The sequence below is a fragment of the Tupaia chinensis genome, unplaced genomic scaffold (assembly GCF_000334495.1).
Source record: "Tupaia chinensis unplaced genomic scaffold, TupChi_1.0 Scaffold144982_1, whole genome shotgun sequence".
NCBI classification, from domain to species: domain Eukaryota; kingdom Metazoa; phylum Chordata; class Mammalia; order Scandentia; family Tupaiidae; genus Tupaia; species Tupaia belangeri.
Window position 1 is genome coordinate 757,406 of NW_006204841.1, and position 8,244 is coordinate 765,649.

The 8,244-nt window shown below is 44.6% G+C and overlaps 1 pseudogene; it reads left to right on the forward strand.

The window, feature by feature from the left end:
• Window positions 1-3,089: 3,089 nt before the first annotated feature.
• On the forward strand, window positions 3,090-7,562 carry LOC102491871 (activated RNA polymerase II transcriptional coactivator p15 pseudogene; annotated as a pseudogene).
• The last annotated feature ends 682 nt before the right edge of the window (window positions 7,563-8,244 follow it).

The window sequence follows — 8,244 nt, forward strand, 5'->3', positions numbered from 1 at the left end:
CTGCTAGGGGTGATTTCTCACTTTCTCTCTCACTTTCTGTCTGTCTCTGGCAAGTGTGTGAGCCCTGTGGCAAAAACCTAAACTAATAATAATAATATAATAATAATAAAAGGAAATAGTTTGAGGAGAATTAGGGTTCACTCTTTAAACCAAATTCTTTATAGATATCATAAGCCCTATTGCCTATACTCCCACTGCCCTGTGCAGGGTACACCGTGGGTTAGGGTCGAGAGGTATTGCTTTGATTTCTCCCTCATGGTCCTATTTCCTGTGACCTGTAGGGCTAAACATGCCTATTGTTGTCCTTTGGTGGGTCCTGACCTCTCCCCTGCCTCTAGCATCCACCCCTGCCTTGTCTTCCCCCTCCATGCCCAGCCTGTAACAGTGTCAGCCATCTGAGCAAGCCTGCATTTTCAGAGAAGCAGCAGGAAGGTCTCCCTATCTATCATACTTTAATTTTGTTATATTTCGGAATTTCAGTAGTGGAGACAGTTATTGGTGAGTCCACTTGATTTTCATTTTCCAGCCCTGCTTGTGCCAATGTGACCTTCTATTCACAGACGGCCATGAGCGGCGTGATGCTTGAGACAAAAAGTTCTTCCGAGAAGTTGGTTACTGCAGGGCAGCTTGGCTGGCTTCTTGCTCTTCTGCATCTTGGTATCATTTTTGTCAGTTAATATGAAAGAACATAATGCTTCCTCCAAGTGTTAGAATAGATGTGTCATAGGCAAGTGTCCTGAATAAACAGTTCTCAGAAGAAGACTCAAAATGGCCAACAAACATGGGGAAAAAATGCTAAATTCACTCATCACCAGGGAAATGCAATTCAAAGCTGCAGTGAGAGATCGAGTCACCCCAGTTAGAATGGCTGTTACCGAAAGGTGAAAAATATCTGGACTAGGGAACCAGCAGTTAGCGTAATGGCTATGTCGCTGGACTCCCACGTAGTCGACCGCGGTTCGCGTCTCGGACCCGGTGGCTTAAATCTCACGCCGGGCGCGTGTGCGTGCGTGCCCAAGATCCCGAGAGGAGAATGGAGGAGAAGGGATTGCGGCGTGACCATCCCCCCTGGGGGGTGATTTCTCGCTTTCTGTCTCTATGTCTCTCTCTGTCTGTCTGGCGAGCGCACGCGCCCTATAGCGAAAGCCTCTCCAAAAAAAAAGGCTGACTATGGTTTGAGTCCTGGGCCTGTCCTCGCATTCCCTTTCATTCCCTTTCTCTCTCTCTCTCTCTCTTTCTCTGTTTCTCTCTGGTCAAATTAAAGAAATAATAATAAAAAATGGAATTAAATAAATAATTCTTTTTTTAAAAAAAAAGGCTCATTCCAGGAACGTATACGTCTTGTGCCTTAACCACCTGCTGGCCCACAGAGCCCCATTTTTCAAGCTGCTGGGCCTGTGATTTAAATTGTAGTTCGCCTATGTGGGATTTGGCTCCTTTAACTACTAGGCTAGGAGGCCAGGCCTGGAAACCATAGTATTAACCATACTCTCTGCGGTACTTAGAAGGATCTTTGGCTATCACCCGATTTTAGAGATGCTGGAATGTAGCAGGTATGCAGTAAACAGTTACTGAAACAGTGCCCATTACCGATAAATCCAGAATCTGAGCAACCATGTGTCTTGACTAACCAACTTCCTTGCTTTAATTTTTTGAATGATGAAAGTTTTCAAACACATTCAGAAGTAGAGGGGATAGTGTAGTGAACCCTTGTGAACTCACCACCCAGCTTCATTATCAACTCATGGCCAGTCTTGTTTCACCTGTCTCTCTCCACTCCCACCATGTTGGGATATCTTACGTCAAAGTCTAGATAAGATATTGTTTTACCTCTGAACTGTTCAGTATGTATCTTACTTAAGAAAGACTCTTCTAATAAATGTAATTACTATCTTTTTTTTTTATTTGGAGAGGTTTTTGCTACAGGGTGCGTGTGCTCGCCAGACAAAGAGCAACAGAGATAGAAAGCGAGAAATCACCCCCCCAGGGGGGATGGTCATGCCGCAATCCCTTCTCCTCCATTCTCCTCTCGGGATCTTGGGCACGCACACACACACGCCCGGTGTGAGTTTTAAGCCACTGGGTCCGGGACGCGAACCATGGTCGACTACGTGGGAGTCCAACGACATAGCCATTACGCTAACTGCTGGTTCCCAATGTAATTACAATCTTATCATATTTAAAAAAAGAGCAGTAATTCATTAATACCTAATATTTAGTCAGTATTTCAATTTACTTATTCCATAAAGTTTTTTTTTTTTTTTTTAGGCTTTTGCCATAGAGTGTGTGTGCGCTTGCCAGAGAGACAGAGAAAGAGAGAGTGAGAGATCACTCCCCAGGGGAGAGGGCCATGCCACAGTCCCTTCTGCTGGGATTTTGGGCATGCACACACAGGCATTCTGCGTGATTTTCAAGCTGTCAGGCCTGGGACTTCAACTGCAGTCAGCCAGTGGGAGTCCAGAGCCTTAACTACCATGCCACCTGCTGGCCCCCATAAATGTCTTTTTATTGTTGGTTCATTTGAATCAGAATGCAAAAAAAGTTCTTACATTGTATTTGGTTGACATGTTTCTTAATTCTCTTTAATCCATGAATGTTCCCTCTCTCTTTTTCCATGTTCTTAAAGCTTTAAAGTTTATTCATTTACTTGTTCCATGGACAGGAGAGACAGAGACAAAGACAGCACCTCCAGCAGGGGCCACCCCCAGCTCCAGCCCACCTGGATCACGGGCATGGGCGTGCCTGGAGTACTCAGGGAGGTCTCAGGGCACAAACCTGGAACTCTTCATCTGGCGAGCCTTGCATAGGGTTGCTTTACCCCTGTGCCACCATCCACCCTTCCCCTTATCTCTTATCAGAGAAACATAGCCCTGGGTCCTGCGAAATTTTCTGTCAGCTTTCTCTCTCTCTTTTTTTTTTGGGGGGGGGGGCCAAGGAAGAGTTGATTTCATCTTCATAAAGCCTGGGGGCTGTGCCATCTCCATAGTCTCTCCCAGATCTCTTAGGGTTTCGAGGGTAGAAGGAACAGTTTTCCAGCTGCGAGTTGGGAGCTAACGAGCAGGAGGTCATTCGATAGCAGGAGCGGAGCGATGCCCAAATCAAAGGAACTCGTTTCATCAGGCTCTCCTGGCAGTGGTTCTGACAGTGAAGTTGACAAGAAGTTGAAGAGAAAAGAGCAAGTTGCTCCAGAAAAACCTGTAAAAAAGCAAAAGACTGGGGACACTTCTAGAGCTCTGTCCTCTTCCAAACGGAGCAGCGGCAGCAGAGATGACAACGTGTTTCATATTGGGAAAGTGAGATATGTCAGTGTTCGGGATTTTAAAGGGAAAGTTCTAATTGATATCAGGGAATATTGGATGGATCCAGAAGGTGAAATGCTACCAGGGAGAAAAGGTATTTCTTTAAATCCGGAGCAATGGAGCCAGCTGAAGGAACAGATTTCTGACATTGATGATGCAGTAAGAAACGGTAACAACCGAGCCATATAAAACCTGTACTGTTCTAGTTGTTTTCATCTGTCTCTTTACATTGTTTTTTTTTTTTTTTGGGAGAGGTTTTTTTCGCTATAGGGCGCGTGCGCTCGCCAGACAGACAGAGACAGACATAGAGACAGAAAGTGAGAAATCACCCCCCAGAGGGGATGGACATGCTGTAATCCCTTCTCCTCCATTCTCCTCTTGGGATCTTGGGCATGCACGCACATGAATTTAAGCCACTGGGTCCGGGACTCGAACCGCGGTTGACTACGTGGGAGTCCAGCGACATAGCCATTATGCTAACTGCTGGTCCCGTCAGAATTGTAGACTTCACTGTACAACCTTTTACTTAGAAATTGTCTTAACCGGTGGTTCTTTACCAATTTCAAGTCTCAGGCCATTTTGAAAGTCTGATGAAAGTGGAGTCTAGACCTAGAAAAATATTCATATGCAAAAACAATTTATATACAATTTCACTGGGTTCTTGGGCTTCTAAAGCCCAATCATCTCTGTGAAATTAGCCTTAAGATCCCAATTGTATTCCAGCCCTGTTTTTTTATTGTTGTTGTTGTTATGTATAAGGAGGCTTGGAGTCAATGAGAGCTTGGATGACTCCCTTAGAGTTACATACTAGCAAGACCAAGAGCCTAGGTTGGTTGTTGTTGTTGCTGTTTGTTTTTTAGTTTTACTGTAGGGCACATACACTCACCAGAGACAGTCAGAGAGACAGAGAGAGAGAAAGAGAGAGGGAAAGTGAGAAATCACCCCTTAAAAGAAGTGGATACGCCACATTCCCTTCTCCTCCATTCTCCTCTTGGGATTCTGGGTACACACCCACATGTGGCTGGCATGATTTTCAAGCTGCCTGGTCCCACACTGGAACCACAGTGTTGGCCATGTGAGAGCCAGCCACCTTATCCTCCACACCTCCTGGTTTTTTTTTTTTTTTTTTTTTTTCATTTTTGTAAAAAAGAATTGGTCTACCCTCTGCTATGGGTTGATGTTTATATTCCCTCTAAAATTTGTAAGTTAAGTTAAAACTTAATCCTCAATCCAACAGTGTTGGGGGGCCGGGCTTTCAGATCACGGGATGTTTCATAAAAGGGCGTGAGGGAGGGACTCAGCTCTGTCTTCCTTTGCCTCTGCATGTGAAGACGTGGTGTTCCTCCCTCTGGAGGATGCAGCAGAAGGGCCCTCGCCAGGTGCCAGTGCCTTATGTTTGTCCTTCCAGCCTCCAGAACTGTGAGAATGTCTCTTCTCTCTTACAGTAAGTTCTGGAATGCAGTCAGAAAAAGGCTTTCCAATAAAATGAATGGCCCATGGAGCGAAGAGAGAAGGGGTACTTTGTTTTTGTTTTAAAGTACTAGAGTCTGTAGAAGCGGTACACCTGAGTTTTCCAGTTTAAAAATAATACAGATTTCATTATTGAAATTGTTTTCAAGAACCGGGTAACAAACACAGTGGTAGCACAAGTACACCCACAGGGGAAAGGTCCTGGCTTGGTATCCCAGGACCTCCCATGGTGCAGGCCAGCTGAGACTGGAGGTGGTTGTGGTGTGAAGACCCTGTTGGGGGTGCCACTCTCCCTCTTCTCTCTCTTCTTCTTTTCCTTTCCCTCTCTCACCTCCCGTCCTCCCTCTCATGCATGCACACATGCTCTCTATTATAAATAAACTTTAAAAATAAATGACGTTGTTTAGAATTTCCTTTTTCCTCTTCCTCTGTCCTAATATTTAACGTAAAAAGCGCCTTGTAATTTTGGAGGCAGAAGTAGAGCCAAAGGCAATGCTTTGGGATGAGAATAGATGACGAAACTTCTCCCCCTACACACAGGAACGTTCCCTGTTGTCTAGCACCTGTTATCTTCAGGTCTCACAAGATTACTAATTCATCCGGGTGTGCACGGCTGGCTTTATGAAGTGCTGTCATAGGTCATTCTCAATTGTCACTGAGCTGTATGCTGTTCTTTAAGATGAATGTGTGGTTCTCTGCAAAGCCCCTGTTACTCAGCACACCATCGTGACCTTCAGTCTGAAAAGCTTCATTAAATTTCGGCCTTGCTCCAGAGAGCTGCAGCCAGCTCCAAGGCAGCACACGCTGAAGCCATCTATAGACTTTGTTTGCACAAAGCATCACTTCTGTTACATTGTCCTTGGCATCTCAGTGGGTGGAAGAGGGAAATACTCTCTTTCTCTATCATTTAACCAAAGAGATTGATTGAGGTACAAGCAACACTAGAATTTGAGTGAGATAAGATGGGAGTCGTCGTTCTATCCCATTTTATCAATATTTCCTGGTGTGGGTGTGAAGTGGCGTGAAAGTTAGATAATGGAAAGATACAGGCTTATTAAGATATAAGTGAACCAGGGAATGATTTTTAACCCTAACTGTCTATGTTGAGAGTCTATAAAATAATAGAGGACTTTAATTTATTGCTTTCCATAGGCTATAAAGCAGTCTACAAAGCATGACTTAGAGACCTCTAGGAACACTGATTGGGAGCTTTTATCAGGATGAAATAGAGTTCCTGCTTCTCTCTCTCTCAGTGTAAAGCAATCTGAGTAGCTGCCGACCCTGAAACTCTTCAGCTGGCCCATGGCCGTATAAATCTACTGGTTTCCTGGGCAGATCCTTTATTCCATTGTTGTGAATGCTTTTTATTAAAGAAAGAATTACTTTTATTTATTATTCTTGTTTGTTCACCAGAGAGAGACAGAGAGAGAGAGAGAGAAAGTTAGAAAGCAAGTCACTAGGTCCAGGCCTCAAACCTTGGTCAGCCATGTGGGAATCTAATGCCTTAACCACCATGCCAGCTACTGGCCTCTGGCCTTAATACTTTATTTTATTTATTTATTTTTTTAGTACTTTATTTTTAAGATTTATTTTTTTATTTGGTTTTTCCATGAGAGAAAGAGACAGAGAGAGAGAGAGAGAATGGCACCCCAGCAGGGTCTTCATGGTGTGATCCTGCCCTTAGCCTCAGCCAGTCCAGATCGGGGACATGTGTGCACACCCAGCATGCACAGGGGACCTTGGGACTCAAACTTGGGGCCTTCCCATGTGGCCTCAGCATCACAGAGTGTTACCGCTGCACCACCTTGGCTGGCCTGTGTTTGCTTCTTGACAAGGATGGCTGGATCATTTTCTGATGTTTTGAGATACAAGCCAACTGGAAGGGCGCTTAGGAAGGTGCTTCAATTCTGATTTTTATGAAATAGGTGGGTAAACAATGGTTCAAATGAGATACAAAGAAAAGTTTTCCTTAGGAATTTCTGAAGCTCCCACATAACAATGTCCACTTTTATAGTTTTTAGAAATCAAAGGCTGTATTCTGTGATAATTGGAAAAGCACTACAGATACTTAAAAATAACTAACAAACTCAGCTATATTGAGTAATGTTGTTTGAGCTAATCAGAAAACCTCTTTCTGAGGTAAATTTTTTGGAATTTGTCTTTGTTCTTCAAAAGCCAAGAAGATAGGTCAGTTATTTTTGCAATCCATTTTTTTTAATCTTTTTTTTTATGGAGAGGTTTTTGCTACAGAGCGTGTGCACTTACCAGAAAGACAGAGAGAGAGACAGAGAGATAGAAAGTGAGAAATCAGCCCCCAGGGGGATGGCCACACCTCAATCCCTTCTCCTCCATTCTCCTGTCGGGATCTTGGGTACACATGTACACGCGCCCAACATGAGTTTAAGCCCCCGGGCCCAGGACTCAAACCACAGTTGACTACGTGGAGTCTGGTGCCATAGCCATTACGCCAACTGCTTGTCCTTTTTTTTTTTTTTTTAAATCTCAACAGACCACTGAATTGTTTTTACCCATTTAAAAATTTTTTTCTGATAATTTTCATCCAGTCATTATCTGATTGATTCTGAGAAAACCCAGACAAAGCATTCGGTTTGGATATGAACAGGCTTTTTTGTTGCATGCATTTAGCTATTCCATGTATGTGGCCTTGCTGTGGCTTTACAGGGTCAGGCTTCCAAGGCTAACTCCAGAAACTACTCTGTCCTGGCTCTGGTGTTCCAGGGACTGCTGCCACCCGCTGGATGCAGGGACCTGAGCCATCGCCTCCTGGTCTAAGCTAGAAGGCGCCTGAGCGAGGCAGCAGCTTACACACTTTCAGCGCTGTGGATCAGGCCCTGTGCTGGGCTCTGAGGGTTCAAAGATGGACGACACAGAAGCCCTGCCCTGAAGAGCTCACAGTAGAGTGCGGGAGGCCGAGACAGAACCAGTGAGGTGCTAGCACTCTGACACGGGGCTACAGTAGCACAGAGAAAACCTGTGGCCTCCGCTGATGTCATGGATGGGGTCCTGAGGGGAACTTCTGTCTCAGTGTGAGTTAAAGTGAGCGTAGTCTGGCGGGTCCCCGATCCCAGGATAATGCAACTTCCTTAAACTATGTAGGGTATGGTATTCCACTGATCTATAGCCATAACCGACAGAGCGGAAACCCTGGGTCTTCAATGATTGACAATACCAAGTAACAATATCATGCACATACAGAAAGTATTTAGAGCAAGATTGGAAGGAATATAAATATCTTATTATATGTATGTATCTTTTTTTTCTCCTGAATTTGCTGGAAAAAGAGAGAGAGAACATTCTCAGGGGGATGGACATGCTGTAATCCCTTCTCCATTCTTTTCTTGGGATTTTGGGCAAGCTTTTAACACACCCAGTGTGTCTTCTAAGCCACTGGGCCTGGAGCTCAGCAGCACACTTGGCCATGTGGATTCCAGCTGCCTTCACCACCCGTGCCACC